The sequence below is a fragment of the Chiloscyllium punctatum genome, chromosome 20 (genome assembly GCF_047496795.1).
Source record: "Chiloscyllium punctatum isolate Juve2018m chromosome 20, sChiPun1.3, whole genome shotgun sequence".
Lineage (NCBI taxonomy): Eukaryota > Metazoa > Chordata > Chondrichthyes > Orectolobiformes > Hemiscylliidae > Chiloscyllium > Chiloscyllium punctatum.
The window spans coordinates 90474406-90493822 of NC_092758.1; the positions used below are offsets into that span (position 1 = coordinate 90474406).

The 19417-nt window shown below is 43.5% G+C and overlaps 1 protein-coding gene across 5 annotated transcripts in view; it reads left to right on the forward strand.

The window, feature by feature from the left end:
* The window catches only part of n4bp3 (NEDD4 binding protein 3), a 129251-nt gene that overhangs the window by 80641 nt on the left and 29193 nt on the right, over positions 1–19417 (forward strand). The window contains exon 1 of one of the 5 annotated variants that reach the window (XM_072591206.1): positions 1678–1899. The exons of 2 other annotated variants lie outside the window; for them this stretch is intronic. The gene's annotated coding sequence lies outside the window, so the exon portion shown is untranslated. Of the gene's footprint in view, positions 1–1677; positions 1900–12992; positions 13012–13061; positions 13363–19417 lie in introns of those variants that run through there. 2 more of the 5 variants (XM_072591208.1, XM_072591204.1) reach the window with 2 other exon arrangements.

The following is a 19417-nucleotide window of genomic DNA, read 5'->3' on the forward strand; positions in this document are numbered from 1 at the left end:
GCCATACTGTTTATGTAGTAATTGCACTGGCGTGTTTAACAAAATAAATTGCAAAGGACAGGGAAGAGTAGGTGGATTTCCCTTGTGGTTTCCTGTCTGACAAACTTCAGCATATACTGGGATTCTGCTGATGTGGCTGAGCGAGGGAACTGTGGATGGACTGAGATTTTCATGTTAATGTCACTCAGTTGGGTTTTACGGTCTCAAATATCTAAACCTGCAAATTAAGAATTCTAGTGCCAATTGCAGTTTAACTTGGGAAAAAAATGGATTCATATCCTCAATTGTCCTAGTCTTTTTTTTTTAGATTAGATTCCCTACAGTCTGGAAACAGGCCCTTCAGCCCAACAAGTCCACACCGACCCTCAGAAGAGTAATCCGCCCAGATCCATTCCCCTACCCTACATTTACCCCTGACTAATGCATCTAACACAATGGGCAATTTCCCATGGCCAATTCACCTAACCTGCACATCTTTGGACATTGGGAGGAAACCCACACAGACACGGGGAGAATGTACAAACTCCACACAGACAGTCTCCCGAGGCTGGAATCGAACCCAGATCCCTGGCGCTGTGAGCTACCGTGCCACCCCATGGTTTATCTTTTTCTTTCTTACCTTCCTTTTGTCCTAACGTTTGCTTTTTCCATTCTCTGCTGCTTCCTTTCAGTGTTCGAGGTGTTTTGGACAATCTGTTAGTTAATGAGAGGTTTCCGGCCTGTGGACAGTGCCCAGGATTGGAGGAAGTAATGCTGCTGAGCGTGGGCCTGTTATTAATCAGGACATCTGCTTCCAATCGTTCAACCTACGCCTCACCATCAATCTGCTCTTGCTGAGAAATGAGAGATCAGCAGCCTCTCTGGGCATTGCGTCCTCAGGGAGAGCCATAAATTGCTGCCGTTTTATTGGTACTTGCCCCCCACCTCCCTCCCCTACCCTACCCTCTGCTGTGCTAAAATGAAGGAGGATTGATGACTATCTGGGTTGTGAATCTTCCAGAGTTTTACTTTAGCTTGCAGTATGTAACCTGGGTTAAAGTCAGACCTGTACAATACTAATCCTCTTCAGCAAAGGATTGGAATCCGGGTGCCTGAGAGCAGTTAGAAGGATGTTGGGAATGGTGTCCATGATGTACTGGAGAGTTAGAAATTGCTTTCAAAGCATATCTTTAGGTTGAAGAGCATGTCCCACCTGGTAATAATATCCCAATGCCTGTTATATTCTCTTCCTAATGAAGAGAAGCTGGAAGCAGTAACCATAGCAAAGGAAAGGGACGAGGGGGGGGGGAGACGAGGAGGTTGGATAGATCTGCAGAGTAATTGCAGCAGCTACTTAGATTGACATCTTTAATCTTGATGAACACAAAACACAATCAATTTTCAGAGTGTGCTCTTTGTTTTTTTGCCTTAGGGGAGGCATTACCGCATTAGATTTAGTCTGGATTAGGTTAAGAACAAAATCTCTTTCACTTGGCTCCTGCAGCTTGTTTTTTTTGTGTGTAAAATTCCAACTCGGTTTTCCTGCCCTCCCCTGCAATATCCAGGTGAAATTTCTTTGCTCCATTCAGCCAATCGATGGGTGCCTTTGTGAGGGGTGGGGCTGAATCCAATCCCATTTTGATTGTTGGAGTTGCTGAGTAAACTCACTGTGGAACAGGCTTGGTGGAGCAGCTGGGAATGCCATATTAGATAGCAACATTGGAAGAGTTTGGATAAATGTAGCAATGTATGGAAGCTGCTCTCTTCTGGGTCAGTCGGAGTTTCAAATCTTTGTTGTGACTTTTTAAAAAGAGAATAATCCAGGATAAGGGAATCACTGGATGTCCCTAATTGCCCAGAAAGCAGTTAAGAGGCAATGACTTTGTTATGGTGCCTGGAGTCACATATAGTCTAGACCAGGTAAGGATGGCAGTTTCTTTCCCTAAAGGGCACGAGCGAACCAGATAGATTTTCTTTTTCCCCAGTCAATTCATGGTCGTCGTTAGACTTTTAATTCTAGATTTTTTTTATTGAATTCAAATTCCAACCCATTGTCGTAGTGAGATTTGAATGCTGCCTGGGTCTCTGGATTGATAGTCAAGAGTGTGATGCTGGAAAAACACACCAGGTCAGGCAGCATCCCAGGAGCAGGAGAATTGACGTTTCAGGCAAGGTGTTTGTAGAAAACTGTGTTTATGTCTAATTTTAATCTGAAGAGCTGAAATATTTTTAGATAAGTCTGTTGAAAAAACTTTGCAGTGTTGACACTTACCCACTTCCAGTACATCAGGAATCAGGCTTTTGCCCAAAACATCGACTGTCCTGCTCCTCGGATGCTGCCTGACCTCTGCTTTTCCAGCACCACACTCTCAACTCTGATCTCCAGCATCTGCAGTCCTCACTTTCTCATCTCTGGATAACAGTTCAGTAATAATACTATTAGGTCATCATCTCTCCTTAGTCCTGCACTGCAGTTTCATGGGCATGAGCAAATGCTCCCTAACCATGTATGTAGCAAGTATTTTTGCGTTGAATTGAATCAGAACCCAGCCCTGCGGTCCAGTTTGTCTCTAGCACTCAAGTTACTGTGTGCAGTTTTGGTCTCCTTACTTGAGAAAGGATGTCCTGGCACTGGAGGGAGTGCAAAGGAGGCTCACTAGGTTAGTCCCGGAGTTGAGGGGGTTGGTTTATGAGGGGAGACTGAGTAGGCTGGGATTATATTCATTGGAATTTAGAAGAATGAGGGGTGACTTTATAGAAACATATAAAACAATGAAGGGAATAGATAAGAGGGAAGCAGGGAGGTTGTGTTTGCTGGTGGGTGAAAGTAGATCAAGGGGACCTAGCCTTAAATTAAGGGGGGAGCAGATTTCGGACTGAGTTGAGAAGGAACCTCTTCACTCAAGAGAGTTGTGAATCTGTGGAATTCCCTGCCCAGCGAAGAAGTTGAGGTTTCCTCGTTAAATATTTTTAAGGCAAAGATAGATTTTTGAACAGTAAAGGAATTAAGGGTTATGGGGAGCGGGTGGGGAAGGGGAGCTGAGTCCATGAAAAGATCAGCCATGATTGTATCGAATGGGGGAGCAGGCTTGATGGCCCGGATGGCCTAGTCCTGCTCTGAGTTCTCATGTTTAATTTGATGTTTGCGGAAGGAATACCTACCTAAACCTGCCATTACTGGCACCAGCCAGTGAACACAAGCCAGCTGTGGCCTTACAATGTGATTTAGGTTCAACGGGACTGGCTTCATCTGGAAGGTGTATTCCATTGGCTGTTCCTGTGAAGAGGTTGTGGTCTTCAAAACAGGATTCTGTTTCAAATCCTTTGGAACTCTGAATGCTGCCCCTTTCACAGTTCTAAGGTGTTTGTAGAAAGCTGTGTTTATGTCTAACTTTAATCTGAAGAGCTGAAATATTTTTAGATAAGGCTGTTGAAAAAACTTTGCAGTGTTGACACTTACCCACTTCCAGGCATTGTTGGCCACAGCTGGTTACCTGCTACAACACAGAACATGCACACTGCTTCGGGATTAACTGAAATTGTCACACTTAGAGCAGATTTACTCAGAAATAGCCTGGTAAAAGGAACTGTATTGCTAACTGATGTAGAGGAGTACTAGGCAGGAGATTGATTTCTCTGGGTCCCATGGGTCTTCACATGAGCTCCAGTTCTTCCTGCCCCTTTGTGGGATACATGCAATATTCCTCACCCGCGGCATCTTTGCAGTTTTAAGAAGGAAAAGCAATGGGCTAGTGGTATAGCGGTTGGACAATTAATCCAGAAACTCAGCTAAAACTCTGGGGTCCTAGGTTCAATCCCACCAAGGAAGATGGTGGAACTTTAATTCAACAAAGAATCTGAAATAAAGGGTCTAATGAGGACGGTGATTAGATTGTTAGAAAAACCCATCTGGGTCACTAATGTCCTTTAGGGAAGGAAACTGCCATCCTTACCTGGGCTGGGCCTACATGTGACTCCAGGCCTACAGCAATGGGGTTGACTCTTAACTGCCCCCTGGGAAATTAAGGAATGGGCAATAATTGCTGGCCTAGCCAGAGACAACCAGAGGCTGTGAGTGAACAAATAAAAAGGTCATGCAGGGGATAGCCATCAGGGTTTCAGCGTGGTACTGTTATTGGGGCGAGGGCTTTATGATGCTGGCTCATTTGACCGTATGGTGAAGAAGACTGTATGATCAGCCACTTGGTAGTCACCAAACTGTGGCTACCATCGTCAGAAGAAATGGGAAATTGATGCATTATGCAGGTTGCTTTGGGAGTAAGCGGTCTCCTTAAGAGATTTTCCCTGCAAATCTCACCACCTTTCAATATTTTGTACATGAGTCTTATCATTGCTGCTTCCTTCAGCTTCTTACTGATTGTCCTACACGGGCACATTCACTCTGTGAGTACGAGGAGGCGCTGTGTATAAATCGATGTTTATGACTTAATGTGTACCAGAATTCAATTCCCTCCCTCTGTCATTGTTTTGGCAATTCCCTTCCATTAGGGAGCTCTGTATGCCCCAGCTCTGTATGCCCCACCGTGAGGCATCAGTGACTTCAAATCAGAATACAGAAGGAGTACTTTCCAACCAGCTTCTTAGAGTCAGCATTTTAATTAAAGCGACCACATCTGCCACAAGGTGAATTAGGAGTTCAGCTTCGCCTAATAACAGGTCTGTGACCATGAACCATGTGTATGTCAGAAGGAGTTCATTAGCATAATAGACTACAGATGGCATTTGGCGTGGATTTGAGGACTGACACCAGGGTTCCTTGTGTTTTAACTTCAGTTAAATAATATCCTTTAATTATAGAATGGTTGAATCAAATTGGTAAGAAGACTCTTAAATTGAGCTAAGATGATTTTATAGCTCTGTCTGTTTATTCTGCGAGGCTACCCCATGAAAGAGAAGTGTTGTAAATCCTTCTGTATGAAACTCAGAACTCTATCAATAACTTTGAGTTTTTTTCAGAGAATACTCATAAGATGAAATGACTCTTATTTTACTTCTTGGATTTTAATAATCTTGTTTTAAGAGCGTTCAAAATGTTCAACAGAATCACAGTCAAAAGACCAAAGTTGTGACTTAGTCTCCGCTGTGTGTAAGAGTCTGTATTTTCTGAAAATGAATTTTATTGTAAAGTCACTTGTAGGTTATCTGATGCAGAAGCATCTTCATGGTCTGCTTGGCCTGAGACACAGCACTGTTCGACTTGGAAAGCACATTATTTTAAAATCCATCTTTATTGATGACTTGCAGAGAAACCTCTGCAGCTACCAATGACTGAAGTGAAGGGTATCGTGGTTTTCATACAAGCTTCAGGGAAAATTTGTGCAAAGCCATGCTTGAAAGTACCATTCACTATGTACAGAGGCCATGGAGTGAGCATTTCCTTTGGTCTCCTTCCTATTGGAAAGATGTTGTGAAACGTGAAAGGGTTCAGAAAAGATTTACAAGGATGTTGCCGGGGTTGGAGGATTTGAGCTATAGGGAGAGGCTGAACAGGCTGGGGCTGTTTTCCCTGGCGTGTCAGAGGCTGACCAGGGACCTTACAGAGGTTTATAAAATCATGAGGGGCATTTATAAGGTGTATAGTCAAAGTCTTTGTCCCTGTATAGGAGTCCAAAACTAGAGGGCATAGGTTTAAGGTGAGAGGGTGAAGATTTAAAAGGAACCTGAGGGGCAACTTTATCACACAGAGGGTGATGCGTGTATGGAATGAGCTGCCAGAGGAAGTGGTGGAGGCTGGTACAATTACAACATTTAAAAGGCATCTGGATGGGTATATGAATAGGAAGGGTTTGGAGGGATATGGGCCAAGTGTTGGCAAATGGGATTAGATTAATTTAGGATATCTGGTTGGCATGGACAAGTTGGACCAAAGGGTCTGTTTTCGTGCTGTATATCTCTATGACTCTATCCAATATCTACATTTAGAGATTTGAGCCTCAATACAATACCTGACTTGAGCATTTCCATTCAGTTAAAAATCACACAACACCAGGTTATAGTCCAACAGGTTTATTTGGAAGCACTAGCTTTCGGAGCGCTGCTCCTTCGTCAGGTAACTAGTGGGGCCGGATCATAGGACACATTTTGTAGCAAAAGATCTCAGAGTCATGCAGCTGAAATATTGAACAAACCAAGATTGCTGTTAGATCTTATCTTTTGCTACAAAATCTTGTCTAATGATCCTGCTCCACAACCACCTGATGAAGGAGCAGCGCTCCGAAAGCTAGTGCTTCCAGATAAACCTGTTGGACTATAACCTGGTGTTGTGTGATTTTTAGCCTGGTCCAAACCTGGTTCCTCCATGCCATATCCATTCAGGTTGGTCTGTCTGTGCAGTACTGAAGGAGTGTTGCATCATCACTGGTTTTAACTCAGGGATACAGCCAAAGCCTGGCTCTTTAAGAGAGTGCACTCTGTACAGTCCCAGCTCACTTTCCTGAACAAGAACGATGGAGTTGACCCAGAGTCCTGGCTGAAATTTAGATCTGCTGCCCCAACAACATAAACTGAAGTAATTGTCTGTTGTTTTGTTCAATCTAAGGTACTAATTGGCTGCTAGATATACTTAGAAATAATGAAGACATTTCAAAAGTGTGAATCATTTTCGAATGTGCGCTATGATTGGAAATTCTTCACTTTTAATTGTCGGGAGATGCAGCAGAAGCAATCTCCAACTGACTTGCTCTTCTCTGGGAGTGATGGGAACCAGCAGAGTTGTCATTTTTGGTCTAGACCAGGGGAATATTAAGGAGATGCTGTAGGTAGAGGAGGAGGCTATTTGAGACACTGTAGCCTGATCACAATGAGGGGGATTTGGGCTTGGTTAACTTGTGGAATTGAATGAAGCTTTCTGATTGCGTGTTGAACTTGAAAGGTCGCCCGGAAGCTGCTGTCCATTGGTCCGTATATGCTGAGGGTTTAAAACTAAATGTTAGATCATCAATATTTTTGCCAAGTTCTGAAGTACCCATTAAGCCAAAAAGAAACCTAAAAATGTTGGAATTGTACAGCGAGTTCATTATCTTTGAGTAGAGAAAGTTGTTTATTATCGAAATACATGAACCATATTGACTGCTTGTCAATTTGAACATCTTGAATTCTGCTGAGTGAATTCAATGCTGTTACAACATCTCCATCCTCTGACTCCAGACATGATGGAAATGTCCACATCAATTTGACTCATTGCTGATTTGCAAAAGCAACGGAGACATTGATGCCTCAGCACAGGAGATTTTTCTTGAGTTGCTATGATCTAATATCATTACATTTAATTGTAGTGGTTGGGCAGTGGACCAACATAGTAATTACTTAAAACAGTTGGAGAGTTCTTGAAATATGTGCTGCCTGTGAGAGATTTTCATGCTTGTGAGCATAATTTAATGATTCCAGCAGGTGGGACTGATGTTATACATTCTAGGAATGTGCTGGCTGAGTCAGCATTTATTGCCCATCCCTAGTTGCCCCTTGTGAAGGTAGGGGTGAGCTGCCTCCTTGAACCACTGCCGTCTGTGTGCTGTCAGTAAATCCACACCCGCTTCGGCAGGGAATTCCAGGATTGTGACCCAGTAACAGTGAAGGAACGGTGATATATTTCCAAGTCAGGACGGTGAGTGGTTTGGAGGGAAACTTGCAGGGGGGTTGTTTCCTATGTTTATCTGTTAGATGATAGACACATCCTACATAGGAACAGAAGTAGGCTATTTGGCCCTTTGAGGCTGCTATGCCACTCAATAGTTTGTTTAGAGAAAATCAGCATAGCTTTGTGAGGGGCAGGTCACGCCTCACAAACTTTATTGAATTCTTTGAGAATGTGACAAAACCCATTGATGAAGGTAGAGCAGTACATGTGGTGTATACAGATTTTAGCAAGGCGTTTGATAAGGTTCCCCGTGGTAGGCTCATTCAGAAAGGGATACAGGGAAATCTGGCTGTCTGAATACAGAATTGGCTGACCCATAAAATCAGAGGGTGTTGGTAGATGGAAAGTATTCAGCCTGGAGCTTGGGTGACTAGTGGTGACTAGTGGTGACTAGTGGTGACTAGCAGGGAACGGTTCTGGGACCACTGCTCTTTGTGATTTTTATAAATGATTTGCATTAGGAAGTGGAAGGGTGGGCTAGTAAGTTTGCTGATGACAGGAAGGTTTGTGGAGTTGTGGATAGTGTGGAGGCCTGTTGTAGGTTGCAACGGGACATTGACAGGATGCAGAGCTGGGCTGATAAGTGGCAGATGGAGTTCAACCTGGAAAAGTGTTAAGTCATTCACTTTGGAAGGTTGAATTTGAATGCAGAATACAGGGTTAAAGGCAAGATTCTTGGCAGTGTGGAGGAACAGAGGGATCTTGGGGTCCAGGCCCATAGACCCCTCAAAGTTGCCACCCACATTGTTAGGGTTGTGAAGGAGGTGTATGGTGTGTTGGCTTTCATTACCAGGGGCATTGAGTTTAAGAGCTGCAAGATTATGCTGAAGCTCTATAGAGCCCTGGTTAGACCACACTTGGAATATTGTATTCAGTTCTGGTCGCCTCATTGTAGGAAGGATGTGGAAGCTTTAGAGAGGGTGCAGAGGAGATTTACCAGGATGCTGCCTGGACTGGAGGGTGTGTCTTATTAAGAAAGGTTGAGGGAGCTAGGGCTTTTCTCATTGGAGCAAAGAAGGATGAGAGGTGACTCGATAGAGGTGTACAATATATTGAGAGGCATAGATACAGTGGCTGGCCAGAGACTTCTTCCCAGGGCAGAAATGGCTATCATGAGGTGGTGTAATTTTAAGGTGATTGGAAGAAGGTTTAGGGGCGATGTCAGAGGGAGGTACATTACACAGAGAGTGGAGGGTGTGTGGAATGCACTGCTAGCAGTGGTAGTAGAGAGAGATATATTAGGGACATTTAAGCAGCTCTTGGATAGACACATGGAAATTAGTACAATGAAGGGTATGTAGGTTGCTCTGAGCATAGACTAGGATAAAGGTCGGCACAGTATCACGCCAAAGGGCCTGTACTGTACTGTACTGTTCCATGTTCTATGCAATCATCACCTCTCCTCTGGAACTCAGCTGTTTTGTCCATGTTTGAACCAAGGCTGTAATGAGGTCAGGAGCTGAGTGACCCTAGTGGAACCCAAACTGGGCATCACTGAGCAGGTTATCACTGAGCAGTGCTTAATAGCACTGTTGATGACCCCATCCATCACTTTATGATGATGGAGATAAACTGATTGGGTGGTAATTGGCTGGGTTGGATTTGACCTGGCTTTTGTGTACAGGACACACCTGGGCAATTTTCCACATTGTTGGGTAGATGTCAGTGTTGTGGCTGGATGGAAGAGTTTGGCTCGGGGAGCAGCACGTTCTGGAGTCTGCAGTACTATTGCAGGACTGTTGGCAGGGCCCATTGCCTTTGCAGTATCCCCAGTGCCTCTAACTGATTTTTGACAATACATGGAGTGAATCAAATTGGTTGAAGACTGGTATCTGTGATGCTGGGGACCACTGGAGGGGGCCGAGATGAATAATTGCTGTGGAAGCTTCAGCCTTATCTTTTGCACTGATGTACTGGGCTCCTCTATTGTTGAGTTTGGGGACATTTGTGGAGCTCCTCCTCCAGTGAGTTGTTTAATTGTCTACCACCATTCCCCATTAGGTGTGGCCGCATCTGACCCGTTGGTTGTGGGATCACTTAGCTCTGTCTATCACTTGCTGCTTATGCTTTATGCCATGCAGGTAGTCCTGTTTGGTAGCTTCACCAGGTTGACACCTCATCTTCAGGTATGCCTGCTGCTGCTCCTGGTATGCCCTCCTGCACTCTCCATTGAACCAGGGTTGATCCTGGGGATATGCCGGGCCATGAGGTTACAGATTGTGCTGAAGTACAGTTCTGCTGCTGTTAGCGGCCCATAGTGCCTCACGGATGGCCAGTCTTGAGTTGTTAGATCTGTTAGTCTGTCCCATTGAGCACGGTGATAGTGCCACACAACATGGTGGAGTTTATTCTCAATGTAAAGGTGGGACTTTGTCTCCACAGGGACTGTGCGGTGGTCACTTTTACTAATACTGTGATGGACTGATGCATCTGCAGCCGGCATACTGTTCATTTTGATTTAAATTTCCTGTTAAAATTTTTCCAGTTCCTGTCTTTAAATGTTTCACATTTGTTTTCATTAACCTGTTGGCTTTTGTCAAACTCTCAAAGCTTTTACAATCTGTTTTTATACTTCTTGCCATTGTGCTGTCATTTTCTTTATTTTATTAATTCCTTGGTCAGTCTTTGTTTAACTTTAAAATCCTTCCATTCTCTGTTACTAATGTGTTGGACAAAATTATAATTCTTTAACCTGATGCAAACTTAAACTTCTCTTGTTAGTCATACCCATGCATTGTGTGTGTGTGTGTGTGTGTGTGTGTGTGTGTGTCAGAATTATTTATTTAAATATTTGCAATTAGTTATTTAAGGTTGTATTGCAAGTCAAGATGTTAATGTGGATACCCAATCTATCTTGGGTGGCTCTCTCCTCAAAATTGCACTTTGTTTTTTTCAAAATTAAGACCCTAGTTTTGGACGCTAGTAAATATGTATGAAGCACAACATCATATTATGATCATCCTTCTTTTGCAAAGCTATGGATAAATCCTTTCTCATTTCACAACATTACATCTGAAATCGCCTGTTTATTGCTTGGTTCCTCTTTATACTGATTTGAGAAAACTATCTTGTGTCCATACCATGCCTGATTACTTCAGATTTAGTTTGTGGTGTGAGTTATCTCCAACAGGATTGTTTTCCTCATGTGGCAATGTTTTATTATCTCCTCAAATGTAAGAAATTGAGAGTGGATACCATGGTATTGAAGAATCCAACAGATATTTATTTTATAACTAGCTATTATGTCCAAACAATACGTTCTTCAGGCACATCAGTTAGTGGGCTAATGTTAATCTATTACAACAAAGTTTTCAGGTGGTTTGTGATAAAATGGAACATGAGACTGTTATACTCTCAGGACACATACACTGATGATATCATGATCATGTCTGTTAAAGATACTGACTGTGAGACATAACACAGTGTGCCCAGTCTATTTGAAGATCAATGTCTCCTGTAATGACGACATTATACTTCAATGTAACCAGGAAATTCGAGTTTAAGTTTCTGGTTAGTGGGAGGTACATATGGAAGAAGGCAGCCTGGTGTTTGCTGCACCTTGTTTATCAGCTCCATTCACTGACTCCTACAGGTTTGATTTTTAAAGCTAACAGCCTTTACCTTGTTGTCTTTATTCTGCCCGTTATTATCAGAGCTGCCCCTGCTGCCTTTCCCTTTTCGCTTGAAATTCCAGTATCCTGGAACATTTAGTTCCCAAGTTTGGTCACTCTGCTGCCATGTAATAACAATTAATTGAAATTGATTCAAATTTTACTGCCATCTGCGCTCTTAATTTGTCTACTTTTTGTGGTTGCTTCCTTCATCAAGATGACAGTGCCTTTAGCTTTAACATGTATCGAGTTTTTTTTTCCTTCCCTGATGTCATCTTAATCCTGAACATCATTACTGTCCTTACTGAGCTCTCTCTCCCTTTTATAACAGACTTGGATTGCCTTTACCCTAATTGCTACTCCGGAGGAGTAACACCTTGTGTTATTCCTTAATCCTGACCTGAATCTCCCCCCTCCCCCATTTAAATTGTCTGGGCAAGCCTGGCTGTATGTACTCTGAGGGGATTACTCACCACTGCCAATCCTGGTACAGTTTCTCTGTGTGATTCTCTGCCGTCAGACAATTGAACTGTTACCCTCAACTTCACATTCATCAGGTGTGGAAATTCATCCCATTCCATTATCCTAGCACTTTTCCGAGGGCTCGATTGTGACGCATTGGTAGTGTCCCTGTCCCTGGACCAGGAGCCTTTCGGATTCATGAGAGCCTCCCATGATTTCCTGATGAAGGGCTTTTGTCGATTCTCCTGCTCCTCGGATGCTGCCTGACCTGCTGTGCTTTTCCAGCACCACAGTCTTGACTCTCAGGTTCAAGTCCCACCTGCTTCAGAGGTATGTAGTAACATTGCTGAGCAGGGTTTTTAGAAACATAGGTTAATAACAACAAAAATTCCCAGCAGATTCCAAGCTCCACTTAGCTGATTTGAAAATTGTTACCCTCCATTTTCAAACCTTTTCATTGTGGTAGCACCCTCTGACCCTGGCAACCTCTGGCTGAATGCACTCTCCCAGCTCTGGATCTGAGTCAGCTCCTGATTCTGCTCTGTCTCCAGTCTACCCTCTGGGTTTCCATGTGTCATGTCACCTTCAAAAACCTCCTGTTTGAAGAAATTTATTTCCCTTTCCTTGTCACTCTCTTTCCCTCACACACACACGGACACTCTTCCTCACTGTCTCCCTCACTCTCTTTCTCACTCCCCGTCCCACATTCTCTCTCTCTCTCACACTGCCCGTCCCGCATTCTCTCTCTCTCTCTCTGTCTTTCCCTCAGTATGTCTGCCTCTATCTCTCTCTCCCCTCACCCCCCCCACTCTCTGTCACACACTCTCTCTCTCTCTCTCTTCCCCCGTCACCCGCACCCCACTCTCTCTGTGTTTCCCCCCTCAGTCTCTCCCACGCTATATGTCTCTCCCTCTCTCTCCCCCCATCCCCCCACACTGCCACACACTCCCCCCTCTCTCCCTTCACCAACCCCCACTCTCTGTCACACTCTCTCTCTCTCTCTCTCTCTCTCCCCCCAACCCCCACCCCACTCTGTCACACATTCTCTCTCTCTCTCTCTCATCCTCACCTTCAATCTTTCCCTCTAATCTATAAAGAATTGTGAAGCGTCCTCCTGTCTGGAAGGATGACATTGGAAACAGCAGCTGTTGGAGAGTGAGGAATAAACAATGGGGTCTGTGAAATATGGGGCTTTTTTAAAGCAACGCTCAGAGTTGCAGTCTGTGATCTTGTTGAACACAAATCCGTTTTAGAGATGAAAGTGTGGGTCTATCCTCGCTGGGTTTGGTGCTGCTTACCCAGGTATGAGGTTTGTTTTCAGCACATCTCTCTATTGGCGTGGTGCCAACGAGTTCAAACTGTGGGATGTTAGTTTTTTTTAAGCGCCAGTATCTGTATTCGCACGACGTGCCTGTAGTATCTCAATTAACTCGACTGAAGAGCCCCTGGACGAACAAAGTCACTTAGCCTCATTACTTGTGATGAGCTAAATTTGGAAGCTTGAAGGGGTTACTGAGGTGACGCGGCGATTACAGGATTAACTGAGGAAGTAGCGACTTATAATGGTGTGCCTGACCTTCAGGTTCTGTATTTCACAATCCTCTGCTTCAATTTGTAAACGAGACACTGCTCTCCGGACTGAGCAAAATAAGAGTAAGTGGATTTGTTTTGTGTGATATGTTTTCTTTCCCTGCCCCAGATCTGTAAGATATGTTTATATATTTCAAGGCTTTAGCTGTAAGACTGTGACTGCTATTGTCGTCTAATCATTCTTGCTTTTGTGTTAAAGATGGAGTTATCTAACAATTAATGATTACTTGTCATGCTAAACAGATATTTTGGTCCTTCCTGTGTTTCTTAATAAAAGTCTTGCACTTTATAAGATCCACTTTTTCTGTCTGTGCATATAATTGGAAAGGAGCTTCTGACAGATGGTTCTACTTTCATTCATAAAGTATCATCTATCTTGAGAAAAGGAGCTGAGTGGGAAAGCAGTATTCCTTTACTTAGACATTTATTTTCCCCAAGCTTTCATCACTTGTAGTTGTACATTTCCAATGATCTTTCATTACAAAGCACTTTGATACATTCTGAATATTAAGCAGTAGTTCTGTAAATATAAGTAAAAAGCTCTGGAGACTGTCAGATACTGGGTCCAAAGCAGTAACCCTCTAAGGTTTAATGTCCTTAGGGAATGGTGATGGCCCAGTGGATTATTAATCCAGAGACCCAGGTAAGAGGGAGCTGGGTTCAAAACCCGTCACAGCAGGTGATGGAATTTGAATTCAATAAAAATCTGGAATTTAAGACTCTAAGGATGATCATGGATCTATTGTCAGGGAAAAGTCCACCTGGGTCAGTAATGCCCTTTAGGGAAGGAAACTGCCATCCTTATCTGGTCTGGGCCTACATGGGACTCCAGACCCACAGCAATGGGGTTGACTGAATTGGGTATGGGCAGTAAATGCAGGCCTAGCAAGTGAGCCCCTCATCCTGTTAGTGTATAAAACAAAATGCCAGAGAGTCATAGAGATGTACAGCATGGAAACACACCCTTCGGTCAAACTTGTCCATGTTGACCAGATATCCTAAATTAATCTGGTCCCATTTGCCAGCACTTGACCCATATCCCTCCAAACCCTTCCTATTCATATCCCCATCCAAGTGCCTTTTAAATGTTTCAATTGTACCAGCCTCCACCACTTTCTCTAGCAGCTCATTCCACACACGTACCACCCTCTGCGTGAAAAAGTCGCCCCTCAGGTCTCTTTTATATCTTTCCCCTCTCACCCTAAACCTATCCCCTCAAGTTCTGAACTCCCGTACCCCAGGGAAAAGCTCCAGGGAAAACAACCTAGTCTATTCAACCTCTCCCTTTTGCTCAAATCCTTCAACCCTGGCCTTGCTCAAATGCCTGTGATTCTGATAAAATGTCGGAGGAATAAAGAATTGAAGACAATTTTATTGCAGTCCTTTGTGTGACACATACCTGGGTATCCTTCTGGGTTAAGAACTATGGAAAGTGCTGGAAAAACAGAATAGGACACAGGACAGCACAGAGCTGCTGAAACCTTTTCACATCTTTATCAATTGTCACTTCCAGGGTCTGCTCTTAAAATCCAACTCCTCCCAACCTTGTGGTCAGCTACATCCCACCTTGTACCGTGTCCTGTTTGCCTAATACGCTTGTTATCACTGACCTACCTTGGCCAGATTCATCATTTTTCATATTGATGGTCTTTAATTTCTTGCCTATGACATTGGTCCCTGGTCACTGTCTAACCACCTGCCTCGCTTATGTAATCCCCTGAAGGCTGTGTTTTTGTCTCCCATGTTCCACCCCCCCACCATTTGGATTTTGTGCGGGCTGGGTTCCTGGTGTTGGGGTCCCTCTTTGAAACTCTTTCACCTCCGCACTCCTAGCTCCCCTTCTAGCTTTCATTCACGTTTCCAGTTTCTCCAGCTTTGCTCTGTATCTCAGTGAAGTGTCTGAGAAGATTATTTCACTCCTTCACTTTAACCTTACTCCTCAACTCACCCATAGTAAAAAGGATATACTGGATTAGTGGTGCTGGAAGAGCACAGCAGTTCAGGCAGCATCCAATGAGCAGTGAAATCAACGTTTTGGGCAAAAGCCCTTACCATAGTAAAAAGGCCCTACTTCAGTCAGCAACCTCCTTTTTTTCAACTTACTCATGGCACGTGGATATCTCTGGCTAGGCCTGCATTTATTGCTCATCCCTAATTGAGTCAACCCCATTGCTGTGGGTCTGGATTCACATGTAGGGCCAGACCGGGTAAGGATGGCAGTTTCCTTCCCTAAAGGACATTACTGACCCAGATGACTTTATGGTCATCATTAAACTCTTATTTCCAGATTTTAAAAAAAAACTCAAATTCAAATATGGCAGGATTTGAACCCATGTGCCCAGAACATCAGCTGAGTTTCCAGATTAATCATCCAGCGATAATACCATTAGGCCATCACCTCCCCCTTATCCCAAGCCCTATTCCTTTTTCAGGAGCAAACTTCCTCTTCCCCTGGATTGATTAGGTTACATTGCAACATTTCCACAAGGTCATGTGAGAATTATTTTCTCTGACAACACTATAGTCGTGACAACACTTACCAGAGAGCAAGAAGATGCAAGCAACCTGAAAGCCTGTGCCCGAGATCCATCAGTTGCTGGAAATAGTTATCCCCTATCTCTGTCATTTGATTTCTCTGTATTTGATAAAACCAGCTGAATAGCTGGATTGACCTTACCTTGCACCTGATCCTTTTCTGCTGGTGCAGTAGTGTTTTCTGCCTGGTTTAAAATTAATTTTATCAGCCACAGACAAAATTGCCAGTTTATAAATGGGTTGTGCTGTGGCCAGTTTTGTGCTTTGTTCAGTAATTTAATGTGCTGCACTCTCTTGGTGGAGCATGGATGGAGATTGATTGATTATATTCACTCTGTTGCGCATTAACTAGACCTGTCTTTATGCATGTTCCTTTAACTGGGCTCAAGAAAATGTCAGAAGTCACGTGACACCAGGTTATAATCCAACAGGGTAACTATGATCTGGTGTCATGTGACTTCTGAATTTATCTACCTCAGTCCACAGCAGACACCTCCCCATCTGTGCTCAGGAAAGTTGCGCAGTTCAATCAAGAAGGATGTTATGAAACTTGAAAGGGTTCAGAAAAGATTTACAAGGATGCTGCCAGGGTTGGAGGATCTGAGCTACAGGGAGAGGCTGAATAGGCTGGGACTGTTTTCTCTGGAGTGTCAGATGCTGAGGGGTGACCTTATAGAGGTTTATAAAGTCATGTGGAGCGTAGATAGGGTTAATTGACAAAGTCTTTTCTTTGCGGTAGGGGAGTCCAGAACTAGAGGGCATCGTATAGGGTGAGAGGAGAAAGATATAAAAGGGATCTAAGGAATAAGCTGCCAGAAGAAGTGGTGGAGGCTGGTACAATTGCAACATTTAAAAGGCATCTGGATGGGTATATGAATAGGAAGGGTTTGGAGGGATATGGGCCAAGTGCTGGCAAATGGGACTAGATTAGATTGGGATGTCTGATCAGCATGGACGAGTTGGACGGAAGGATCTGTTTTCGTGTTGTACATCTCTATGACTCTAAGTGTTGGGTGAGTGCAATGTGAACAGGAGTCTGACCTATCTGAAGTTTGTGTCTGGCTTCCACTGTCTCATGTACACTCTAAAGTCAGGCTGGAAATTTTAAATGTAACAGGGCCATTATACTAGCCAAATGGCTCATTTAGTGAGGAGGAAATTACTTCAAAGGCTGGTGATCTGACAGTCTTCAGTAAAATCTGTTTCCAACAAAAGTGCCTGCATCATTTATTTCCTGCAAACCAGGTATGGATCCTGTTGATTTTGCTGGATTTACGGAAAGTTTAATGAGGATCCAGATGGCTGTTCAGAGCACCCTGTGAGCAGCAAATAATGACCCCCATCCATCTTTAGGAAATCTCAATCTGAAACATGTTGATCATTCACCTCATCGGGCCATCCAGTGAGTTCTGTGGAACACTTGCCAAAGAGATTCCTGCAGAAGTCCATGTGTTTTTGTAACATTTGGTTGTTTTGGTTTGGAAAAGGCTTCGCTTATTTATGATCCAAATTGGCCTTATTATATACAGCTAGGATTCCCCATTTCCAGATTTTATTTTTAGTTCCTATAGGTAGTTAATACATTCACCAGGTATATATTTTTTCCTCCTCTTTGAATGTGCTGCATGTTCAATCGTGGGATGTCACAAAGCTAGTCCTTTTTGTTTGTAAAAGCTGTTTCTTGGCTCAAGGAGACTCTGTCCTTGATTTTTTTCAGAGGGGTAACGAACCAGGCCGGGCTCTGATCAGACTGGTTTGGTACAGAGATGAAAAGGATTCTGGGAGACCTTTATGTAAACAGATGAGACTTCAGGCCAAAGTGGTCATGTTTTGGAAGTGACTGTAGAATGAAAGGGGAGTGGTCAGCTCTCTAGCTGAGCAGTTTAATTCAGACCAGAACTGGTTGGGAGTTCAGCAGTGAACTGTGTGGAAATTCTGTCTCTCCTTCTAACTTCAGTCTGTAAAGCATGTGTTCCATTTATACTGGTTTTTAAAGGGAATTTGCTTATTGGGACTGTTGTGTATATTCGGAACAGCATAATTAAGTCTAATTTGGATAGACTGAGTTCTGTAGGGGTTCATTATTCTGTTCTTCGTGTTTCACTGTGTAATTTTGTGAATAAATTTTTTTTTGTCTGTTTTAAACCTGGTAGTTAACCTCGCTAACTTACTCAGAGTAATTTTTACTGTACACTTACCAAAACAGATTGCAAAGTTATGGTCTCTACCTGCTTAATAATGTTTTGAGTGGTCTGGCCTACTCCATAAAGGGATAAGGCCTACTTCCTTCCAGTTCGAAAATAATAAATGCTGGAGATCACAGTGGGTCAGACAGCATCCATGGAGAGAGAGAGAGAGACTCGAACCGTTAGCTCTCTCCCTCTCTCCCCCCTCTCCCCCCCCCTCTCTCCCCTTCTCTCCCCCTCTCCTCTCCAGATGCTGATTTATTATTTTCAGTTCAGATTGCAGCCTCTGCAGTAATTTGCTCATAACTTCCAGTTTTGTCTGGTACGATTTGAGCTTATAATTTTGTGTATTCAAATTCCATTTTTGTGCCCGAGGTATTTTCCTGTTGCTTCATTCTGCCACAATGCCAGGCTCTGTCTCTGAATTGGAGCCATGTTTGCAATAGGGTAGGAAATGAAGAGGTTAATTGAGAGGCCAGATGCTCCAAGAAAAAGTCCCACATGATTTTTCTTTCTCCTGAGATGATGAGACATTTATTACTTGGAATCCTCTGCAGATCTGAAAACTATGGTTGGATCACCTGACTCTAAGCTGAGTGATGTGTAAATGTTGCTCACATCTTGCTTCCAATCACCATCCTGTGACACACTTGGTTGTGAATGTGTGGATATAAGCTGGGCAGCGCGAGGTTGATGTTAATTGCAGTGGTCCACTGGCATTGAATAGCCATTAGAAATTCACGTTTCCAGCCTCAAGCCTGAGTTAAGTGTGTGGTGCCAAAGGATGATATTACATCAGGAAACAGGTCAGCAGTTGTCTTTGGCTTTGGAGAAGCTGGGCTCCGAGGTGGAAAGGACGGGCAACTGTCAATTGTATTTCCTGTTGAATTCCGTTCTTGGTATCATTGGCCAAGTGCTGGCTTTAGGAATCCAATTAAATAATGCTTAATACTCCATAGTACACGTATCCTGCCTCACCCTGACACAAACCTTTCTGATCTTTAAACAACACAACTGCAAATCCTGATGAACATACCCACCATCCATTGGGAGGAGAACAGTAAATACTGTATATTCTGCTCCATCCTTCAGTCATGTTACACTGTTGGCATTTGAAATTAAGGAAAGTTTTGATGACCAGGAGAGATTGAGCAAGGCTACTTTTCCTCTCTCAATCTGTCTGTCTGCGGGAACATGGCAACAAAAGTGGGCCATTCAGCCCATCAAACCAGCTCTACCATTCAATACAATCATGGCTGATCACCCACTTCAATAGCTTTTCCCCACACTATCCCCATATTGCTACGTGTCATTGATATTTAGACATTGGTCAATCTCAACATTAAAAATACTCCATGGCTGAGTTTAAGAAGATAATTCCAATGATTAACCTCTGT